Source organism: Rhea americana, unplaced genomic scaffold (genome assembly GCF_003343005.1).
Source record: "Rhea americana isolate MKP2758 unplaced genomic scaffold, rheAme1 scaffold_16, whole genome shotgun sequence".
NCBI lineage: Eukaryota > Metazoa > Chordata > Aves > Rheiformes > Rheidae > Rhea > Rhea americana.
The window spans coordinates 8,543,386-8,567,746 of record NW_028185705.1 but is presented as its reverse complement, the minus strand read 5'-3'; the positions used below and the strand labels follow the sequence as shown (position 1 = coordinate 8,567,746).

The 24,361-nt window shown below is 38.1% G+C and overlaps 1 protein-coding gene across 1 annotated transcript in view; it reads right to left on the bottom strand.

The window, feature by feature from the left end:
* The window catches only part of FHIT (fragile histidine triad diadenosine triphosphatase), a gene marked incomplete at its 3' end in the record, with an annotated part of 448,706 nt that overhangs the window by 348,538 nt on the left and 75,807 nt on the right, over positions 1–24,361 (bottom strand). Inside the window, exon 3 of the mRNA XM_085300015.1 lies at positions 9,224–9,305. The remainder of the gene's footprint in view (positions 1–9,223; positions 9,306–24,361) is intronic.

Below are 24,361 nucleotides of genomic sequence, written 5' to 3'. Positions count from 1 at the left end.
AAAAAAAAAAAAAACACACAGAAGGCAGGCAGGGGAAAACAGGAATACGCTCAAAGATGCATACCAAATACTGCAGGATAAGGTACAATCAAAGCAAAAGTTCATACCAACAGTGGTTTGAGGAAGAGTCAGATGAATTTAATGAAAAGACAGATGTAGTTCTGAATTGCTACGTCAGATGTTGAAAATCTGCTCAGAAGTTAAATCATTTCAAGTATAATGACTAGCTGAGGCAGAGCTAACGAGCATGCCTTGTGCTCCTTTATGAGCCAGGTTAGCTTGAGAAGTTGTATTTTAAATAAATAAATAATAAAAAAAAAAATCAAATGCAATGCTCATTCCAAGCACCCAACAAAGCAAGCTGAGCAGCAAACCCAAGGACCCAAGTGCAATTAATAATACTATCACTTCTGGTGTGTGTATGGGGGGGGGGGTTGCACAAAAGACAAATTTGTGATAGGATACGGTACTGGATGTATACAGCTAGGAAGAAAATCARACCACAAATTTCAGTTCAGAAAAAACAAGACGACAAAGCTCCTTTGACAATATTGTGTTGATATAAACAGCTCAGAAGTGTAGCACAAACAGGTGCATGTTTACTTTAGTAAAAAAGAAACCGGATGCATATTTGTTTTACATTATTTGCAAGCACCTGCTGTGCAACAGCACTACTTCTGTTAGATGTCATCCTAAATTAATTTTAGCAGGTTTTTTTCGAGTTAGCAAATGAAGTGAGAATTAATTTATAGTAATAGTTTCTGGGTTTGCAAAAGTTTCCCACCCTATGTTTCTCTAATTGATAGCCAAGTCTGCAAATGTTATAGGAAAACTCCCTGAAGTCTATTGGCATTAGATCTGCTAACATTGTTTTCTCAGTTAAAGTAGGCAAAWCTCAGAAGCAAAATGCATAATTGAATTATCAAACAAGGTTATACCCAATGTTTGCTGCTCTTTGGCTCAGGTTGTGAAACTGAAGAGAACAAATTTGTTTCTGCAAAAGAGCAATGCAAATATACCTATAACAGAAATCTACCCATTAATTTAATTTTACATAGTTACAGTATGACAAGTGAGCAACTCTACAACTTTTCTACAGAAGCAAATGTATTTGGTGAAATTTAGACCAGCAGTGACTACTACAGAATGCTGACCTGCTCTGAGTATTTCTTCTGTTTTTTATTCTAAGGACAAAAAGAGAACATTTGTTTCATAACTTAACGTTTTCATATTGACTTACAGTCCATATAGAGCTTTTAAAGCCTGAATTGATTACCTTTGACCACATTTTAAGACCCACATATCAAGCTACAGACAAAACCAGGAACTGATAGGCTACATCCATCTTAAGCTTATAATATCAGCTAATTATGTCTACACAGCCTGCAAAGCACAGAAATAAAACTCATCTCATTGGAAACCACAGTAAATTATTTTGTCTGAAACAGACTAGAAATCTCTCTGAAAAACTTGTCTTAGAATTGAGAGTAAATACTTGCCTTCCATGCGTTCTCTTTTCTTCATTAATACACAATGATCTTTTAATGTTAGCACCTATATAAATATTAATAGATTAGATATGATAACAAGGCAGGTAAAAAAAGAGCTTCAAGAAGGAAGGTCAGGGAAAAGCCATTTCCAAAGAAGTTGTTCTGTGAATTTATCTAAAACTTGCCAGAGAGAGAGGTCTTTAAGGGTTAGCATATTTTAATCTTTATATTTCCTTGGTTTCCAAAAATAAAATATATTACCCTTTTTCTGCCACAAGTTTCAAAACAGCAATAACATTCAGAAATACCATATTAAAAATAAATTTTCAAACTCAACACAATTTCAGTACATGTGTAAGGAGCCTGAGTCTTAAGCAAGGACATGCAACCATTAGAGTACCAAACATGACCACACGCACATCACTGAAGATCAGTTCGTTCCTTTGCCAACGCATCCTCACCCAGCCTGTGCTACCTTGGACCTGTCCAGAACCGAGCCACCAGGCTGGGGAGTCCACGCACAGGGACGGTGAATGAACAACCCCAAGGTAGCCTTCGGGCTCATGCCCTGGCCCCTCTTCGATTTACCAAGGACAGAGTCCTAGAAAGCAACCCCTGCAGAGGCAGCAGTGATGGTGGCACAGGGGCAGTACCTCCAGGTTTTGATTCTTCTCAAAAGTAGTTACAAAACTCCCTCTTAATGAGAGATCCCTGCCTTTGCTCATTTCTGGCCCAACTCTTCCACCTTAGGTACATGAACTTAAGCCTTAAGAATGTTACCCCAATGCATGGCACATTAACACTTCTGATCACCCACCCCTCTTAGAGTAGAAAAAAATTAGCACTATAATCAGGTAGTTAAGGACTATTTTATTAATGTTGCAACAGAATTTAAGTGCAGAGAGGCTGTTTTTAAAATATAGAATACAGAAAGGTGAAGATTTTTCATAGAAATTTCAAGCATAGAGTAAAAAGTTTTCCTGAAATATTTAGTCTGCTACATTAAAGATTTACATAACCAAATACATTTGCTGTTTATTGCTGACCATGTATTTTTTTTTTTTTAAGAGGCCTTCATATTTCCCAAGGTAGCAGCTGTCCTTCAGTGCTTCAGATGATTACACAGCGATTTCTTGAAAGAGTGCGTACAATTTACTAARAAAGCAGCTTGTGCAATGCACTAGTATGCTGCTTCTTTTCTAACTACAGCCCAGAAAATCCTAATAAACTTGTGCTTAGGATTGAAATTATTTATTTGTTTTTAATCACAGAGCAGTTATCAGGAAGCTGTAGGAGGAAGGGTCTGCCTTGTTTGCAGCCACRTGATACCAAAATTCCCATACCTCAGTACAAGTAACCATGCTGTCACATGAACTGGATTGAAAGCTTACTTTTAAAGSTTAATTCTCTGCTGGTGAGGGACTTTATCAAGCTCATCATATATGCTTTTAAGATCACTGGTGCCAATAAAAGAGAGAAGGTAGGAATGCCAAAAACCACGGTAACCATGTCATTTTCAGCAGCAACACGATCTTAGGTTGGCTTCAGTGAACTTGCTTTTAAGAGCTGCCACCAGACAGTTGAGCTGACCTAGCAACTGGCTGTTGCCAAGCAGGAAGGACCCAAAGATGGAGACGCTTCTACTAGCAACGCTTACCGGATACTTTACTAAATCATTTTTTTCCAGTGAACATGTTGTTCACCCCTAACGCTGTCAAGGAAATCAGGACTCAATGAGTCTTCTCTTTCCAGACATATATATACACACACAAAAGACTGAAATGACATTCTTCTCCTCATAGGAGTAAACACCAATGTGGTACCAAAAGCTTTTAATGCCAAAAAGAGGAAATTAAACACTACCTCTATAAATCTACTTTTGAAATACTGTTTTAATGACAACTCAATATCATGTTACAAATTCTCAGTTTTATGGCACATTTTATAAGCTCTAGTGCTCCTCCCCACCCCAGCCCTTTAAAAACCTCCTCCTATTAGAAGCAGATTTCTAYCTTTTGGAGAGGCAGGCTGATCAGTAAAACATATGCCATCAAATAGTGAAAAGAGCCCAAAATATGAGGTTTTCTGGTTTGGGGATTTGGGGGTGGGGTAAGGAAAAAATCACGAGATACAAGTACTTASAGCTGCGTTCATTCTATAAAATGTAATAACTTATAGATAATCATCCAGAGATACAAAGCAGGGGAAAAACTCAGAATATATGTCAATATRAAGCATAACAATGTCTTAACTATCAGCAATACAAGTCCTAATGCTTAAGAATGATGCCTTTAACATTTACATTTAGCAAGTGCTAAATGTAGTTCAACAGAAGCCCATTTAAAAAAGCAGAAATCTCTTCATGCTTCATAACAAGCTTTTATTAAATTGTACAATTGTGAAGTCTGGAATATTATTTTGCTGTTTCCTCTATAATTATTCATATTTGCATATCTTTTATGAATTCTATGAAATGAATATCGCTTTTTGTTCCTCAAACTTAGCTAATAAAACCAACTATTTTCCCACAGATACGATTGCTAAAGGATCCTGATCTACAGGGACTGTTCAAAGCATATACATCCTTTGTATGTTTTCTTTTTTCCCCTCCATATCAACATATTAAGACAAGACTAATAAACCTTTAGAAGTCACAACACCTTCGCAAGTGACAAATTATGCTGGTGGAGCTTTCTACYAATGAACAAATTCCTGTAATATATAATGAAAACTCCCATTTTGGCAGCTTGGAAGTCAACATCCTGAAGCACTTCACAATTAATGTCCTGAATAGCATTTGCCCCAAAAGGGAACCGTCACATCCATCTTCAGGAATAGATAGAGAGAGCAGGAAACTACAGGACAGTCAATMTCACCACAGCCCCCATGAAGATCTTAGGGCAAATACTGGATGTCAGGTTCATGAAGGACAGGTGACTGAGAATAGGCAGCACCAATTTGCTATAGCTAGCAAAACTTTGACRTAGTCTCCCACAGCATCCTCGCAGTCATCTTGGAAAAATATAAACTGGATAGGTAAACCAGCAAGATAGGTAGAATTAGTGACTAGGTACCTACTATCTCCTCCAGGGGCCAGTATTGGCACTGATACTGCTAGAAGTCTTAACCAGTGACCTGCACTGTGCGACTGAACACACCTGCAGCAAGTTTGCAGATGACATGAACAGRGGAACTGCTGATGCATTGGATAGAGCTGCCATTCAGACAAACCTCATTAAGTTCAAAGACAAATGGAAAGTCCTGTAACTAGGATAAAATAACTCCATGCAAGGCAGCTAACCATATACTGGGCTGCACTAGTAAGAGTATAGTCAGTTACTGGATAGAAGTGATGATTCCTCTCTACTCAGGACTTGTTTAGACCACATCCAGAGTTCTGTGTCCAGTTTTGAGTTCCCCAACATACATAACACAAGGGAGTCCGAAAGAGCACCAAACAATTAGGGGGCTGAAGCCCATGATATAGCAGGAGAGGCTAAGAAAGCTGAAATTTCTTCAGGGTGGGAATTGCCACTTACACTAAAGAGGCATGGTAGAAAAGACAAGGACAGGCTTTTCTCTACAGTGAGCAGCAAAAGGACAAGAGGCAACAGGGATAAGSTGCAGCAYGAAAAATTCYAATTACACACAAGGAAAAATTCTTYAGAGARYGATTACATATTAGAACAGGTTGCCCAGAGGGTGGTTGTGGAAATTGCCCGTGCTTAGAGAATTTTAAAGCCAAACTGGACAAAGTCCTGAGCAACCTATTTTAWCTCTCAYTTTGAGCAGGGAGCTGGACTGGAAACCTCCCTTATCCTATGATTCCATGAAAGAACAGCAGGATGTGCTCGATAGCCACAGACGCCAGAAAGCAACTACGTCAGTGACAGTTACATGATTATAGCAGTCATAAGAAGGCTAAAATGATAGTAAGAAATCAAAGTAACTTAGATATTGAAGAAAGCTGAGAACAATTGAAAGGTCAGAAAAAAAATCTAGTTAGAACAGAATATCTAGGGAGATAATCATTCCAAATGCAACTTGTACACTGAAGATATTTCCACACACAAATCTTTTATGTAGATGTAAAAGAATGGACAGCACTAATGAACTATCAGGTAGCAAAACTCATGGTAAAAAAAGAAAAAAAAAATCGATCTATTTCATGGAGCAGCCAGCTGAGGCTTGAGGGTAACAATGGTTTTCTCATGCCCACTAAGCAACAGAAAAAAGATGGTCAAGATGGGGAAGCAGCTCAGTAAGAATGAACAAAACTGTAAATATAGTAGACTGAAAATGAGTATCAAGAACTGAAAAGTTGAAGTTTGACCAAAAGCAAAAGAGAGTCAAGTAAAGGAACACAAAATAGTGATACAATGAGAACAGTGACTCAGGTAGCCACAACAGCATCAGCATGTCAGCAATGGTAGTTGAAGTTTCCTGCTCACAGGGCAAGATGAAGGATTTAAGTGTTTTGGCTTTGTTACCAGATAGACACAGAAGTTCTCCTCGGCCTATCTCTTCCTGGGTATTGTTGGTGCAACTGCAATAAAACTGTATCTGAAAGAAGCAAACAGGTCAACAAAAAATGAATATGCTTGAAACTATTTGACTATAACAATCTAAGCACAACAGAAACAAGAACACTAAACTTTTGAAAGAAAGAATAATCTACATTTGATCTAGTTCGGGCTCTCTTTGTGTCAGCACTTTAAATAACACAGCAAAGGTGCTGACAATAGTTTTGCCACAGTACTGTGAAAACTACTCAAACAAAATGAGGTTTTAAAGACTATTTACATTTAACTGACGGCCTGAAATGCAAACCTCAAAAGGAGTTAACCATATCTCATTTTTCACTGTACTTGGCACATGTAGCAACAAAGCAAAAGAAATGGCAAAGCATAGGCACTCTTGATGTAAAAGTGATTCCTGATCTTGCCTAGCTTCTCATTCAAAATCATATTCAAAATATCCCTTGTCTTCCATCCATGGAATTAAGATGAAGCTATCAAGACCTCAAGTACCTCATTACCATCTTCATAAATACTGAACTTCCTTTAACAATCTACATAGCCACATTTGCTATCAAAACAGGAAACTGCTGACAACATCACTCGAGGAAGTTACTGTTGATGCACTTACAAACACCATAATGATCTCAGAAAATAGTATTTTCTCTCATATTATGAGAATAATGGTAAATAAAACATCTGACAGACTAAAAATATCAAATTGTGTTTAGAACAGCTGTGTGCAGTTAAAACTTTCAACCTTCTGGACAGAATCCCCATTATATTTATTTTTCCACCAATTTCATTTGTATGCACCAGTGGAAAGCACAGCTCCCACACTGGCCCTGCTGAATCATGGACACAGTCTCAGAGGGCCTAAGATGCTCACAAGTCCAGATCTCAGCTCAAAGCATGAAGCGCAGCATGCATGGAAACAACCGCTACCAGAAATGGGACACACAGCACCTTCAGCATAGTATTTCTGAACATTCATCAGCAGTTAAGAGCATTTAGCACTACAAATAAAACCCAGACATGCCACTCATTTTATGGCTTCTAACATGACTTCTCCTACCGGGGGCATTCGTAATATATTCTCCGCACTACACTCCACAACAGTGGACTGTACTCGGAGTAAAAGCCTTTTCCTAACTACACAGACTTTATCGCCCCTTCAGGAAAACACAGTGCTGTGGCCACTGTTAAACAGCAACCTGTAAACTCCACTATTCGTTATGAAGAAACCAGCACTTTAGGTGTTATTAAGCAGCAACTTATAAATTTTGTTTTTCCTCAGAAAATAAAAAAGCCCCGAGAAGCACTGCTTAGCAGTAACGTAGAAATTGCATCCTCCAGCATGAGAAAAATCATCTCCAATTGCACTACACAGTTCCTGCRATGTGTCAGATACTTGTTTTACTATACCTGAAGGAACACTGGAGCTGCTTTTCCTATACGGAGAGATATTTACAAACCATTGCTTAGTATTACCTCTCGGTATTATCCGCTGTAAAGGCCTGAGAAATTTACAGGGTGTTTCTGAACACCACCAACCCTTTTAGCCTGCAGTGCAAGGTGAAAGTACTTAAAGCGGTGCCCCAAAGGGCTCATGGTAGAGCACATGATTTYGTATGATTCTATAAGGTCATTATTTTTCCTCCTGAAACACTTCAGTGTGTTGCTTTCTTCTGAACATTTAACAYGACATTTTATGCTTTTTCTTCACATAAGCAAGAGCTTGAATACTAGAAACAACGGTATTTACATTCAGTGCAATTAATCAAGATTTAGAGCAAGGCAGTTGGGAAACTTAAAAAAAAAGAAAAAAATCAAGCAGCATTATAAAATGTAATAAAGTTTCTGCTCCTAAAAATCTCTGAAGAATAGAAACTGGATAAACTGGCACAACGACCGAATGGAGATATTTTCTCTGAACCTGAAAGAACATAAGTCAATTTCTAAAATACTGAAAAAAAAGAGACATTGTAGTATTTCAATGAAATGCAGGCAGCTAAAAGTCAGTCAGCAGGATAAAATTCACTGTCTTTCAATACCAAAGACAGTGGATCAGAAATCACAGCCAAACCAGTGAGATGCAAACTTCTAATTTAACCAAAAAATAAAGCGCTATTTTGGCTGCTTCTTAAGCAACCATGATTCTTAAGCAACACATGCTCATTATGCCTGAGTAAAATTTATAACTACAAAATATCCACCTCGCATTCACATGAACAGTATACTAAAGCCACCAAAATATTTTCTTGTAACCACAGGCAGATTATAATTGACAGTGTAAAAGATTAAAAGCCACTTTGTTACTTCTCAGTGCCACTCTGTCCTCACAATGCTGTAATTATGAGTGGTCAAGTAGATCTTTAATTTGCACACTTCTTCAGAATACTGATTATCTGCCTTCTGCAGACATCTGCAAATAAATATATCAAAGCTGCATACTCCTACGGAATGTTAACCAGGGTCTGTTGTTCTTGCATGCCTTKTAGAACTGCAAACCAGTGCATTACAGTCAATAAACAAGTCCAGTTAGTTTTTTTTTCCTCACAAATGGCAAATATAAAAATAAGGTTCTTTTTTTCCCCCAGAAGTTTTTAAACACATTGCATGGTTAGAAATGTTAAAAAATATTACACAAGAAATACAGGCAGCACTAACAAAATTCAAAATATATTTTGTTAATAATCAGAAATTTTCTAGTTTTTTTTTTAAAGCAAGTAAGAATGCATGAACACAATTTAAGTTTCAAAGAACAAATATATGAAAACACTGTACAAGTACTTAACTACCTTAACCAGCATATATTAAAGATACCTTAAAAACTCATTCCATAAAAACAAAATATTTTGGAAGATAGAGAAAATTTTCAGAAATAAAGTCAGACTATACATAAATAGCAATCCTTAAAATAAGGAGAAAATAAAGATGGAAAAATGAAAGAATTGTTTATTAATGGAAGAATTAAGAAATCTGTATCAGCTGAAAGAACCAAGCACAAAGCAATGTTATCAAACACCAAACCAGGTATTTAAGCATTCAATCTGTATGCATGAATGCATGTAGATATATAAACACACTCGTTCAACTGACCTCATCGGCATGAACAGTATGCCACCCCACAATATTAAACACAACAGATGAGTTTTGTGGGCTTTTGGTTGTATATAAGGCAAAATCTAAGTCTAACACACACAAAATACTTACTCAAATTAAGTGCTCAGAGAAGATTTTCCCCAGCTTGTGAGATGGAGTTGACTACTTYAAGCTTCTGCAGTAGCTTGTCTTCCTGAAAACAGAAAGTCATTTCCAACAATTAGGATAGTCAAAAACTAGAACTTAAYTTTTCAGAGAGAAAAATCATCTAAGCAGCTTGGTAATTTCATCACTRGAGATATTTTTGAGAATAAGTTAACTAACAGCGACAATAGCCCCAAACTTGCCTGGGAGGTTCAGCTGGGCACTAGGGGTAAGAGTTCAATTGCCATCCTTGGAAATTTAGCTAGACAAAGCCCTGGCTGACTGGATCTAGTGCTGGCAACAGTTGTGCTTCAAGCAGAAGATGGAACTAGATGTTTTTCAGAAGTCTCTTCCAACCASAAGGCTGCCCAGACAGGTTGGGGAATCTCCCAGAGATTTTCATCACTCAACAGCCAAGACACTGAGGAACCTGCTCCTAAGCCCACATTAGCTCTGCCCTTAGCAGGAGATGGAATGAGATCCTCTAGAGTCCCCCTTCCAACCTTAACTACTCTRTGATCCAGCTTTAAGTGTAACATGAAGATCACCAGTTACAACTTTTAATTTCCCAGTGGATATGGACCTAGCTTGTCCTTGGCTATGCTTACAGATAAACCAGATGCAATAGCAGTTGGCCAAAGTCTACAGCTGATAGTGTTGATGCTGAAGACAAGGTTTAGCAGAGATGAGCTTCCTACCCACATCTACCTTGCTCAGTGCCAGAGCTACAAAATAAAATCTTCCAACATCCAAACCTTGTTTTTCCTCCTACAGTATATTGGCATAAAAGGAATAAATACAATATTTAACTGCTAATTTACTATTTCATTAGTTCAGAAGCAGTKTAGTAAGAAAAGACAACTTCTAAAATTGCACTAATCACTTTGTAAAAGCAGCTTGAAATTTGAAAATAAATTTCACATTTCTAYGTCAAAGCAAACCTGGATCTTTAGGCACAGCTTTGAATTTTTCTATTTCAGAAGTTGTTTAAGCAGGCAGAGATTAGAAGCAATATAACAATTACTTAATCACTCTACTACTTTGCCAGTTAACTTAGAGTTGTACTGGTGCCAGCAGTTGAAGAGAAAATGTTCTCAGTGATCAACACCTCTGACACAGCATCTCATCATGCCAGGATACAGAGCAATAATTGTAATTTAATAATGTTGTCTACAGTGCCTGGCCAGTGGCTGCTAGAACAGGGAAAATTAGCCTGTACAAGCAAGATGGTAATACTGCAATAACCTATAAGATGTCCTTTCATTTCTGTTTCTGGTGCAAAAGGGAAGGTTAATGTTGAGTTCCAGAGATGGCAAAGCGCATTCAAAACAAATGAACTCTCCAACTCCAAACTGGCCATAAACCTTTGAAGAGCATGAAAACAAATCGTGCTAAGCACAATAGGAGTCATCCTCTCTATCCACCCAGTTTCTTTAGATAAATTGATTTAACATTTATGACTAAACATCATCCCTCAAGATAGAGGGCAAAATATATCCCAATACATATCCCAGCCCCACCAGAACTGTACTGTAGAGTCTCAGTAGTCAGTAGGGTTTTATGTCACTAAATCTTAGAGCAGGACAGTTCATCTGCACTATGCAATACTAGGTGCAAGTCTCCTCTAGGTGCAATGGTATGCCTTTGGTAGCATGATTACTCTCTCTCTCTCTCTTTTTTTTTTGGCTTTAGGCTGAAATACTGAAAATAATGCACACGCATGTTCCTTAAGCTAAGGATAATTGTCTAATATGCAACCATTCTTTCCATAATCTTTACTTAAAAAAAAATCATTGAAAATGCTACATATTAAAGCACACTATTACTTTGTTTTGACCATTTTTGTGTTCACTTTAAAAACAAAACAAAACAAAATAGGYGGAAATTCTTATCAAAATAGAACTCACTCGTCACTGTGGAACATCAAGATCATGCTGTCACTAAGCTCTACCATTTCTGAACTTTCTGTATCAATATAAGCAACAAAAGTTAAGTCTATTTAAAATGCAATGGAATATACCTCTTAAAACTGTTTCAGATTGTTGTACACAAAATTGTTTAAATTCGTGACTAATTTAAATAAATTACCTCTATTCCAAWTAAGTTAGCCATTATCTGTTCTGACACCCATGTTTAGCTGGCAAGGATCAGATAATCATGCTAAATAACTCCATTTGCTAAGTATTAATCATTTAAACAGTTTGTTATCTCCTATCTGAGGATCATCAGGATAATTTCAGCTGTTTTTCCAATTTATACCCCATTCACAGAAAAATGACTAATAACAATGCCATTTTTGAAACTAGTAACAAAATGTCATTGGAAGTGCTTCATTAAAACTACAAAACAGGCATTGCACCCTCCCTGTTGAGTCAATATCTGCATTGTAATAAGCACTTACAGACAGTAAGATCCAATTTAAATCACAAATCTTAATAAAATTCAGGTGCTGAAGTTCTTACTGACAGCTGAGAAGAGTCACAAAGAAACACTAGAACATACGGGGCACCTTATTTCACTGTCAAGCAGATCTTTTAGCTAGTTTATTGCATTTGAAATAAATTTAGGTACATTAGCATGCTTTTTAAAAAAACACAAATTAGTAACTTATTCTATGGAAAATACTGTAGGCAAACACTTTGGGAGTCCACTTTTGGAGTCATTTTGATATATGGRTAAACTCAGATATTCTAGTGGGTACGCTAATACACAAACCCAGAGTGAAGGATTAGTCCCTCGATCATAACACCCTTAAAGCAGTTCATAATATTAAAGGGCCAAATTAAATGGTATAAAAATAAAAAGCAGAAAAAAAAGTTTTCTGTTTATTGTTTATATTCCTGCAGAACAGAGTCCTTCTGTCTCAGCTGCTGTGGAAGTTTTGAAAATGCCATCTCTGCCATAACAAGCTTTCACTTTAAGGGCTACAGCCTCTAATCACTTAAACACAGACTTAGTTCTACCTATGTGATTAAACCTCAGCAACTTTACAGAGAAGGGGGAGAATGGGGAACTCCAGTACAGGCAAGCAGATGGTTCAAGCAAAGCACACAAGTACTGTTGAACAGAGATCTATCAGGTTTATACGCAGCTAATATTTGCAGACCATTTTTCAATGAGAATTTACTATTGTTATTAATATTGCTAATGTACTGATGAGGTTTCCTAATAGTGTTGGCCAACACTGTCAGAGGAGAGAATCARTATACTATGCACTGAAAATGAAATCATTTCCAGCTCTGGAAAAATAAGTGAGAATAAAAATATATAGTAAAACATTCGGTGTCGTATGCTTAGGGGCCCATAACAACAGACGGTGCAGTAATTCAAGATCTTACCAATGGCAAACAGCAGTAAAGATGGAAGATCAGGATTTACTACACRATGATACTGAGCTATTGTGATACGCTTAAAGCATTTTTGAACCTGAGGATGCCCAACAAATCCTAACCCACAACAATAACAAAGTATTGTACAAGAGACTGTATCTGGACTTCTGTCTAGTCCCAGACATGTRTATTCAAGAAGAGTGAACAGGTTCAAAGAAAAGCTGCTAGGATGATCAGAGGACTGACAGCTTCCAGCTTCAAAACGCAATGCAGAAGCAACTAGCTCATGCACAAATGATTTGTCCAAAGCACATTCATATTTGCATCAGACATCTCCAAGTTCTGCAGCAGCTGCTGCAGGTTATCCTTCCCAATTAAAGGTGATCTATGCATAAAAAGTAACTAAAGGAGATCCACTGCTGCAGAATGTTTCCTGCCTGCCATTGCTCCTTCCCTCCCCCCAACTCCCCTTTTCTTTTTCCTAGAGGGGATGAGAGTAGAGYTGGTAAACAGAGCTCTTACATTATCCCATTTCTATCTGTTTGCTTGCTAACTCATAACCCATAACTAACATTTTACCACGAAAGTATCCAGACATGCTGTTTCCTCTATTAAAATCAATCTGCATTATGTTTCATTACCTTGGTTTTGCTAATGCAAAATGCTTATGTAGTTAAGAGCATTGCTGATGGTGGTGATAATCATTTTGCACAGAATTAATCTCAAGGGGCTTCAGAGTAGTGCAGATTTACCAGAGTGAACACCTATCCCATTAAGCCTAGCAGGCTTATTAATTTAAGCATTTAAAGACAAAGACAAGTTTCACTTGTGAAAACTAGTTTAAATTTGGCATCTTTTAAAAAATTGCAAGAAATCACATTCAAACACTGATTTGAAGTAAAGGTAACAGCAAAGCCRAACTACCTACGTATTCAATAGCTTTTTAAGTATTAAGGTCACAAGGATATGAGCTGGACAGCAGAAAATCAAAACTGCCTTCAACAATTTCTCCTCCTACAGAAAGCATAAGTCACTTTTTGTTCCTTTATCTTTTTCAGTCCTCAGCTTCTCTGAAGGGACCTACCAATCTCTGGGGTCTCYGTCCCCTAGGTCCCAACCATGAGACTAGGCAGAACCAATCATACCGATATGTGGAAAAGTATACACRTACCTGTTGAGCAGTGACAAAAGCCATTTGTTTAAAATAAGGCATATTTTATTTCCCAGAGATGCTTGCGTCCTGCTTTACCTATGGTTCATGATCCCTCCAAACTCCTGGGTAGACACATCTTTGTCTTAATATTTTACATTGTACTAGTACCAAGTTGCAACCATCTTGCTTCAGAAAAAAATAACTTACTCTGTGATGGCTGGTTGTACCTAATAACTGCCTTTTTCAGCACCACATCTTATAATCAGCTCCAAATCCTCAGTTTTGGCAAAGCTGACATGCAGAACTTGAGCACGCCAACATGACATGGCCAACTCACCTGGTATCAGTGCTTCTCAAGGCTYACTACCCTGTTCCTTATTTCAGCTTCTCCTGTTGGGTCAAAAGAGGTTCAGGAGGTTACCCCATCACGATGGTCTATAAACTCACTAGGGAACACAGCTGCAMAACCAGTCTTCATGAAAACAGTACAGATGTTCAGCCTGTTACATTCATTTCCCCATTATTCACCACATACTCAGCAAGACATCACCTTAAAAAGGCACACTACAACAAAAACATACAGACCAAAATCACTGGTGAAGTAATGCAAGGACTTCAAACTCTTCCAAGTTGCTCAGCAATTTATGGTCATTTTTGAGATCTGCCAATTTCTATCAAGAAAGAGAAATTGTCCCTTCCTTGATATGCAGTGCAATTCTGTTCTACTTAGTCAGTTACTCAGGTTTTTCTTGATTGCTCTCCAGATTATTAGAAAACCTTCAGAATCTAGCTGTATTAGATTCTAAACTTCCACCCCTTGCTGTTGTAACTGAGCATGTTCCATATTAAAATAAATACTAGTAGTCAAGGCACTAATGTGACAATATAATTTCTCTATTTTTCCATTAAGAGAGTCCCTATTTCCACAGATACTTACAGCATCTGTAATAGTCACTCTTATCACTTTTACAAAGCATTTAATCATTAACTGYATTAACTAATTAATTTGACATTAACTAATTAATCCACTGACCAAAGAGGGAGAAACTGGCACTGGGAAATTATTAGTTTGGAGGTTAAATTAATTAAAAATAGTATAGCAGTGACAGAATTTAATCTCATACTTCTCATGAGAGCATGGAATCACTCACAGCTGCAGCAATTTGTGATAAATCCATGGAGAGATTTCATGAAGGAAAGGGAATTAATTTGTGTCACCCTTAAGAGTAAAAGAATTCATTCAACAGTACCTATATTAAACGATGTTAAAATGTAAAAATTGACCAAACCAAAAGGATCAATCATTTGAGCCAGCATATGATACCTGTCCTTCAGTATCAATATTGATGCATTCAAGTRCATCAATAAAGTATCAGAGGATGAACATCAGTGGTCAGGAGAATCAGAACATTCTTCCCAGTTAGTCTTTAACTATTCAAGTATATTCACAGGTAAGTTCATTTTTTATGTTCTACTTTTATCAGGATAGCTTTTAACTCAACAACTTGAAAAACAAGGARCATTTTTAAAACACGGCCAGGAAAAAACAAAATCTATATGTGCTTTAGGAGGAAAGAAGGGAAGATAAACAGACCTGGGAACAGGCAGAGAGAAAAAGGTTATCACATTACTTAATCTCACAACTAMAACTACCAAGCTACAGAGCTGTAGATACGTACCCACCTCAGTAAGAATGATGTACTCCTTAAAGTTTTCATTCACACTTAAGTAAACAGAACGACACACCCCAAAGCATACAAATGACATACACGTTGTACTCAGAACYACTTTTTACCTTTTTAATGCTGATAAATGGAGAAATTGGTCAATGATTCCCTTTCTGATTAATAGACAAGCTCTTGAATTACTAAAGGGACTTGTCTTTGATGGGAGTTCAGCTGCACTAAAACCGCTGTCCATGACCTAAAAGAAGTCATTGCTCAAGCCACAGCCCTCTGCTAAATGCATACATAGAAGGCTAAAGGGTTTTTTTTTTGTTGTTGTTGTTTTTTTTTGTTTTGTTTTGAGGAGTGGGTATGAAATACTAACTCTGCTGTATTTCACTCCAAGGTGCAACCACCACTCAGACAGGAGCAGAGGCAGAGCTGACAGCTAAGGGACCCGCCAGGCCCAAGCACAGGAAGAGGGATAAAGTGCTAAGGACACTGATTTACAAAGAAAGTGCACTATATCCTCCACATGGTTTCTTCTCAGCTCACTTACCTGTCTTCAGCTGCAYGTGCTTGCCCATAGCAGGGTGTGCAAAGGTACAAGAAAGCAGCTCCTCCTTTCCACCAGGAAAGTTCAAAYCCGCACAACTCTCTTCTCCAGCTTCACTGTTGTGTCCAACTATGCCTGGGCACAACTGCAAGAATGAGTTGCGCAGTGCTCAMAGTCTGTTGCTGATACAGTGACTAAAACCAAAGGTCACAATGCACCAAAGCTAATTACTGAAAAAACMCAAGAGGACTCTTCTCCTGACCAAGGAGATTTATGGTTCTCACTTGCGTAAAGAACCCAGCAACAGCAGCAGCAAAGGGCCACAACCTCCCTCCTTTCCCCCCCCACCTCCCCAAAACAAGCCCCTTCCCACCCAAAATGCATCACATCCCACTGACGAAGCTATTAGCAGCTCACACATCTATAGGAGGGATCTCTGGGCCTGAACTAACAGAGGAGCCGCCGCTAGAGTCGCACACAAATTCAGTGGCAAAGAAACATCAGAAAAAGCAGCACAAGAAGATGAAAGCACCAGATACTGCAACCACAGGACCTCCCTAGCACATAAGACCAGATTTTATTTCCTCTGCACTAAGCTATTATCTCCCTATTGGAATTTCTTCTGGAGCATAACACAAGAAATCCTGAACACAGGCACTTCCTAAGGTTCTAACTATCCAAGCACTTAGGCTGCTTTGAACGGAGGGTAGAACAAAAATGTGTACTTTAAAGATTGCCCTCACCTTTAACAACGGAAGGCTGCTATGCCTTCGAAGCATATCGCAACAGAGTACGTCTACAGCTAAAAGCCAGAATGTTTTCCTAGCTTAAACATAACCCAAATGGCTTCACAGTTACTAACTCAAGCACTAGTGGCAATGTAATTGTGGCAGTGCACGTTCGAACACAAATTGTACGATTCCGCCTCAAAGCTAAGGYAAGAAGTCATGTTAAGCATTCCTTCTGCGAAAGGGAGATACTTCGTCCTGCTTATAGTATTACGGACAGGACAAGTTATATCTGCAGGGAGAACATAACACTATATCTTATGACAACAGCCACGTTCGCTAGGTGGTACTGTCAGACAAATAATAGTAACACTAGTAACTAGAAAGTATTAAGACTAATCAATACATAAAGAAATGACAACGCATATGTAAAACATTCATTGATAAACTATGAACTGCAGAATATAACTGGTTTGGCACCACAGCTAAATTGTTATTGATTTGGGCTGAGGTTTTTCGATAGTATTTCTGGATTTATCTAACAATATACTGTGGGCTCATAGAGAAGATGAAATCTATTATAAATTCTGCACACCTGCTGAGATACACCATTCAGAAATGAATCATCTTGAAACCTACATTTGGAGCACTTGAAAGGCATTCAATTTCCCAATATTATCTCCTCTTAGATCAAATCCTAAATTTAAGGTGGTTCATGTTCTCCTTCAAATTGCAGAATTAAAAAATTCTCTTCACTTTGGGGTCACAAAAAATGAGTTAAGACTGGTATTTTTAAGCACTTGCTCAAACAAACACATTCAACCGAGARGGCTAACATTTCAGTGCTTGGATAAATCAATGACTTAAATTCTAAATAAAGTACGATGTAATCAAAGCTTTTGAAGCTCAAGTCATGAAATCTGATGATTAAATCTAAACTCTTGTTACAGTTAATGCCATTTCCCTCTTATAGGGGATTTAAATCTGTTTTTATCAACAGTTCTGACAACCAATAGAGACTCCCAGCATCTAATACAGATTAATGGGTGCAGGCATAGCTACTCAAGGCCCACAACTACAACAATMATCAGAGATGTAAGCCAACGTCTTTGAAAACATCGCCCGTAACATGAACCGCGAAGGCGTGAACTTGTAAGCACGGACCGACAAAGTTAGAGTAACAAGGGGAATCTGATGAATGTTTACAACTAAGTAAAATTCTTACATGCAAGGCAGATATATCAGTGGCTGAAGAGATTTGTTTCAAACAAAATTACTTCTTTGATGTAAAAGCCACCTACAATTATTTTTGCTCKGGGCTGCTTAAGCTTTCTGTCAAAAAGTAATTATTGCACAATACCAAATGATACCACCTGAATTTTTATGAGACACTACACATTGCATTTGTCTCGGGCACTCTTTAGCTTTACATTAGCTATCCTCCAAACTCAGCAGAGCATTATGAATGATGCTTATATCTAGTATCACAATTACTTTTTGTGAAGTAACATTGACACTTCACTCAAACTGGCAAAGTACTTCCTGATTACTCTCCCCAACCCTTATCACTGAAATAAGTTATCTTCCTCTTACCTTATTTCCTCTGCTGTTAATCTCATATTCCCATGCAAGGAATTTATCAGAGAACAACMAACTAAAACTTACGTTATCTGATAGTATCTTTAATGACACATTTCTTCATTAAAAGGAAAAATCTGTGCATCAGAGTTCCACCTTGAGGCTGCGACAAGGTTCTACTTGGAGCTGATAGCTGGGATATTCACGGATCCAGCTTCAAACACACTACCACTCCAAGTGTTTGGAAAGAAACTATTTCCTTTGATCATTATCTGCCAATTACCTGGTCATCTAGGAAAGTTTAGCCTTGGACTACAGACCCTCTCATCAGGCCATTGATTTGCTCTTTAAGACCCTCCCGGCTGTACAACACGTTTGTTGGGCAGCTGGAGCAGAAGCCACACGGCTAGGGATGGCCAGGCCAGAGAGCAGCCAGGACCCACCACACAGGGAAGGAAAGGTCCAGGGCAGGCAGGCCGCCGCTTCAGCTCAGAAGTATTGAAGTAACATGCTACTACACAGCAGATAGAAAATTGGTCAAAGCATGCACTGAGTCATTCAGGGGACAGTGAAGTACAAAATCCTCTCCCCCCCCCCCAAAAAAAAAAAAAAAAAAACCCAGAAACAGCAGATAGGCTTTCTCCCTTCCAAAATCTGTATTTTTCCCCAAAATTAAATATACTTCCTGTCAAAAATTCTGGCATAAAAACAAAGACATAAAAGACTACAAAGTTGGTTTTCTAATACCTACCTCTGCAAACTAGCTAAATTCAAACACAGAAATAATAAATAATATCRTGCAAAGGCTTATATTTTCATCTGTTACTTCAGCCTTAAGGAGAAAAGYATGCCTTACATAGAAGATGCTCCTAAATTAAGTTTCCTCGTACAAATTAGGAACTTTGACATTTCAAATGAATTTTAATAGGGTAGTAAACTCCAGAAATTTCATAACTCCATCCAAGATACCAGGCATCTCTGACCTAYTGACAGCTCATGCAGGATGAAAGTCATCATTTAACTCTGAAGCAGCATACCAACAGATACTTTAGAGGGACTCTTACTTGAGTGATAAAGGCAAATGTGAAGGCAAAACCAGTATAGTCTATTTTTAGCAGCATCCTTAAAAAGACTTCAGAAGCACTACACAACATGGCAGGATGTGCACTGCACTCACAACAGCATGGCAGGTTGCAATAGCTGATACTTCTCAAACACTGAACCTGCAAAATGTTTTAGCAAGATCTTCCATTCTTAAAAAAAGCCTTCTTTTCATCCCCTTGCTTCCACTGGCAACTGAGCAGGCTTAGTGCTCAGAAATCAGAAGGTAAGCAAAAAAAAAAAAAATTCAAAGCTTACGTATTTACACCTAGCAGCCTCTTGGAGCTTGACTTCTTGAGAATGTGTTAGTTAAGACATTTGCAAAATTCAGAACACCATACTCGGTACTTTTTGGCAACCCCTACAATATAAATATGAAGTTTATGTATAATTTGCAACCAGCCATAGTCCACAAGTCTTTCTAACGCGTGGCCCTCTCATTGAAACCCTAGTGCTACAATACACTCAAAGCAAAAATTTGGGGACTGCGTTTTTGTCCGGTCTGCCGTTCGAAGAACTCAAAGCAGGAAGCTCTCAGGAACGTTTCCACCTCACCATCTGAACCGCCGCACTTGCAAAACGGCTGCGGTTCCCACCGGCCTCAGCAAGACCCGTCTGCCCAGCACCTCTCCGGGCCTGGCTCCCCCCCGCAGAGCACAGCAGAGGGCTGTGCATCCGCCCTGGATGCACCCCTCCCTCAAACACCGCCTCCGAGCACACACAGGCGGTCAGATCCCCTAATACAGACAAGACGTTGACATGAAAAATAGTATACTAAGGCAACTCCTTTGATTTCATAGTTCATATTCCTATTTGTATGGATCACATTCCTTTTAATTTACCAACTTCTTACCCAGGATGAGAAATAGGACTCTTGGTTATTTCTACAGAATTTCTTACAATAAAAAGRAGTGGCATATGTAAAGCAGCGTCAAAGAACTGAAAGAGCACAACAGATTAATTGCTTGTAACAGATTGATTAAGCACCAGAACTGTTAGCATATTCTGAAGTTACGTATTGTAGCAAGTCTAAAGCTAAAGCAGCAGTAATATAATTGTCACAAAAGATAACATTCAGCAAGTGATACTCAAAAAGAATAAAAAATTGATCTTTTCAATTCCTGTCAGTCTAATGAAAGCAACGATCACCTACACCTACAGTCACAATTTTAGCAAGTTTTCTCTCCAGTCATAAATGGTTATTTTTTACAATTAGAAAATATTTKTAAGTAATAATGTCATAAGCTTTTTGAAAGTTTTTTCTTAACATTCCAACAACAAAAACCAGGGCACATACCTTTCTTACTGCGAACAACTACTCCAACTGAAATAGAGCCTTCTTCCTTCTGGACAGAAAAATAAACCTCCAATACTAAGCTGACTCCCTATTTTCAGTACAGGGATGTTAGACACATGTTAAAAGCTGATTCAAAACAACCAGTAATTCTTATTTGTGTGCGCATCAGCTGACTATGAAGAACATGTTAATTTGCAGATCTCTTCTGGGAAATCAGGCCAATATATAGAACGGACTTAATGCAATAGATAACTTCAGAATATGCTAACAACTCTGAATGAACAATGCTTAATCAACCTGTTACAAGAAATTAAAAATCAGGTTCCTCCTCCAAAAATTACAGGAAGGTTTTTAAGTAAAGAGGTCTCCACACACACCACGCAGCACTACAGCTAGTTTTCACCAGTATTACTGTTAAAGAAAGATCTTATAACCAATTGCTGCCATACCGACCTCACATTCCTATTGCTTGGCTTAAGTAAGACTTCATCTACATTTCTACTCCAGTTAACCTTACATTGCTTCAGCCCCACTGAAATACATATCAGTGCTGTAGGAAGTTTCCTAAGATGGAAAACGTCTCTCTCAAATGCCCACTGACAAAATGAGACAGGTTGGTAGGGATGTACTTGTTTTAGGAACTGAACTAACTTTCTGCTTTTGCCAAAATAGATTTAGGTAACAGTCACAATAGCTGGTTTATAATGGAACATTGCAGCTTTGTAAAGAAATTGCAGTYTATTGCATTATAAGATGGAAAATAGGAATTGTGAGACAGAACGCTGTTGCATAAGACTATCATAAATAAAATAGCAAGAGTAGCCTTGGAGGGGCTAGGAAGACTGCCAGCTGCGCCTCTATTCATCCCCTGCTGGCAAATTCATGGCAAGACAGTTGCAAATAGCTTCATAAAGAACACTTCGGCACCTTTCCAACCACACTAGCTTCCAAATAAAAAAAARGGGGGGAGGAGGCTCTAAGGGAATAAAAACTGTAGAAGAGAAAAGTGTTCTCTACATGAGTGGAGCAGACCTTCATTAATCCCACCGGTTTCCTTCACAGAAAAGCTCGAAGCAACTGCACACTAACTACGTAAATCTGACTCTGTACCTTGCCCAGAATGTCTATTGATTTAACATTACTACTGCCATACTAGTAGTAGAGACAAGTACCCAATGCATAATTAACACTGTGTTTGACAATAAAAGGACAGGATCTCTTTCATAAACATGCTTCAGTACTAGTTCATGAATTATTGCTCAAGCGTATAACTGATTCACCTCTGTATGTCTTAACCTATTACAGGAAAGAAAGTACCCATAGTATTTTACACCTGATGGTTACCTTGGAARACTTATTACAGTGAAGTTAACATAGTCAGAAAATAATCCAGATATGCACAGAAATGGAAAGAAGTATTTCCGCATGTAGTGTTAATACAACAGTTATGACAACAGATATTACAATATCAGTTATGGAAAGCCATGACTAAGTACGATTGAAGAAAAGACAAATTCAAATCAATTCCCTCCAAAAGGTTTCTAGATATTGGCTCTCTGGGGCTGCAACAGGGAACAAGTTCTGTAGGAGGCAGCCCTTGCCTGGAAATCAAGCAGCATGTACTTTCCAACAAATTTCATATGACAGACATACAAGATGAAAATCAGACTCAAACCATTAAGTTCCAGACTACAACTGAAAACTGCATCAAGTGAACAGAAAGCCCATACTGAAACCTGAAAACCAGATGTTCCTGCTGTTCCTACTAATGCAGTTGAAGTGTAAGTAGGCAGCTGTGGAACTCTCCTCCACTCCCCTTGAAACAGAGCACACGACAAAAATAGTTTTGAGCAGTCCAATCTAGTTACTAATGTAACTTATGAACTTGTCACCAGGTCATAGATAATACCAGCATTACAGAGTGAATAGCAGCTGCAAGCTTTCAATGACAGCATCAGTCACCAAATCTCACGCAATATACCAACAACAGATTCACTGGGCTGCTTAAGACAAATCATTTGAGCAAAGCTGTCTTGGTAACACCTGCATAGCTTCAGCCTCCATCAGAACGCTGCTTGCTCACTCACTCTCTCAATTAAGAATACTTCCATCTCACCTAATTAAATCCATTCTGTTAATCTCACTACATATCAGAGTACCAGTGGTCCGGACCCTTAGATGAATAAAATTGTCCATATATTGAAAACACTGAGTCCCCAAATTAACTGATGTTCTCTGAAGATATGAAACAGTCAGACAGGAGAAGCAATGACAATAGCATAGAAACACATGCGAGAGCACATACGTGTGAGAAATTTGCTATTCCAGCATCAGGAGTTCAGATACCATTACACAGTTGACATTTCCCTTTGTGTTCTTTTTAAAGTATCTAAACATTCTACAATTACAGAAAAAATAAATCACAGCCTACATAAGGATTACAAGAGATACTAGCTCCCAAAACTGGAACAAGYTTTGCAGCTTTGGATCAAACTTAACATCTTTCTCTCTCTAGCATTTCTGTTTGGGAACATAGGGGAAGGGAGAAGAAAGAGTCGATTTGACATCTACCAGCTTTGCATCTTTATTCATGTTTTRACCACCAAGCCAAAAAAATGCATTGCCTATTTAGCTGTAGTGGAAAAGAATCCCATAGAATCTCAAATACAATAATTTCAGTGAGGAAACATCATCACCATCTTAAATCCCAGAAATTTGTACTAGGAGCAGGTCAGTCTGTCTACTCTGCAAAATTCTGCAAGGTAATACCATTACTCACGTGATCAGCAGTATCAAGAAGCCTTAAGACGAATTCTAGCAGAATCTTCAAGCTAAGAGGTGATCAGTGAAGGCACTTGGAGCCAAGTGCAAATCAGTCTTTTCCTTGGTTTGTGCTGCATTAAGGGAAACAAATTTCCACCTCCTTGCAATGGAGTTTACACCAAATGATGAACATCTATTTCTTCTGCTAACTCCCCAGCTGGGTASTTGGTTACATTAATGGAATACTATTAGCAAGGGCGGGCCAAAGTTAGGAAAGACAGCATTAGCCTCTCAACAGGAAATGAGATATAGGAGGTAACTAAGAATAGAAGATAGAGGACCCTAAAAATTAATGCACCACAAAAGTTAATGCAGAACATAGCAGAGCCAGCACAAGGCTGCAGAAAACACTCAAATAGCCTTTGGGAAAAGGCTAATTTTACATGAAAGACTACTTTTGATTGAATTATATATTATCTGTGWCCGCCATTGATTTCAATAGGCTCAATGATTTTTATCCTTTAACTCCTTAGTGGGATTTGCATAGGAATTCATGCATAGAAACAGTTTCCTGCTGTACTTATRGTAACTTATTCTTGCTCCCAGATCCACAGTGCATTCTCCTGTCATGCTCTTTTAGAGAACATAGTTACAGTATCCACGCTTAAATTTGTGAGAAGAATCGTACAACAGATTACTACTTTTTTTAATTAGAAAATGTCACTAAGAGCACTAAAGCAGAGATAAAGAAAATATCTCCTTTAAAAAAAAAGCATATTTTTGGAAACTGAGAATGGTTGATAGAAAGCAAATCATTTATTGTCAAACACATTTCTACTTACAGTATAACAGTCAGCACTTACCAAGATTTAGTAAGAAAAACTTTTCTTTGTAGTACCATAGAATGAAGTAGATAAATAGCACCAGCATAGTGTG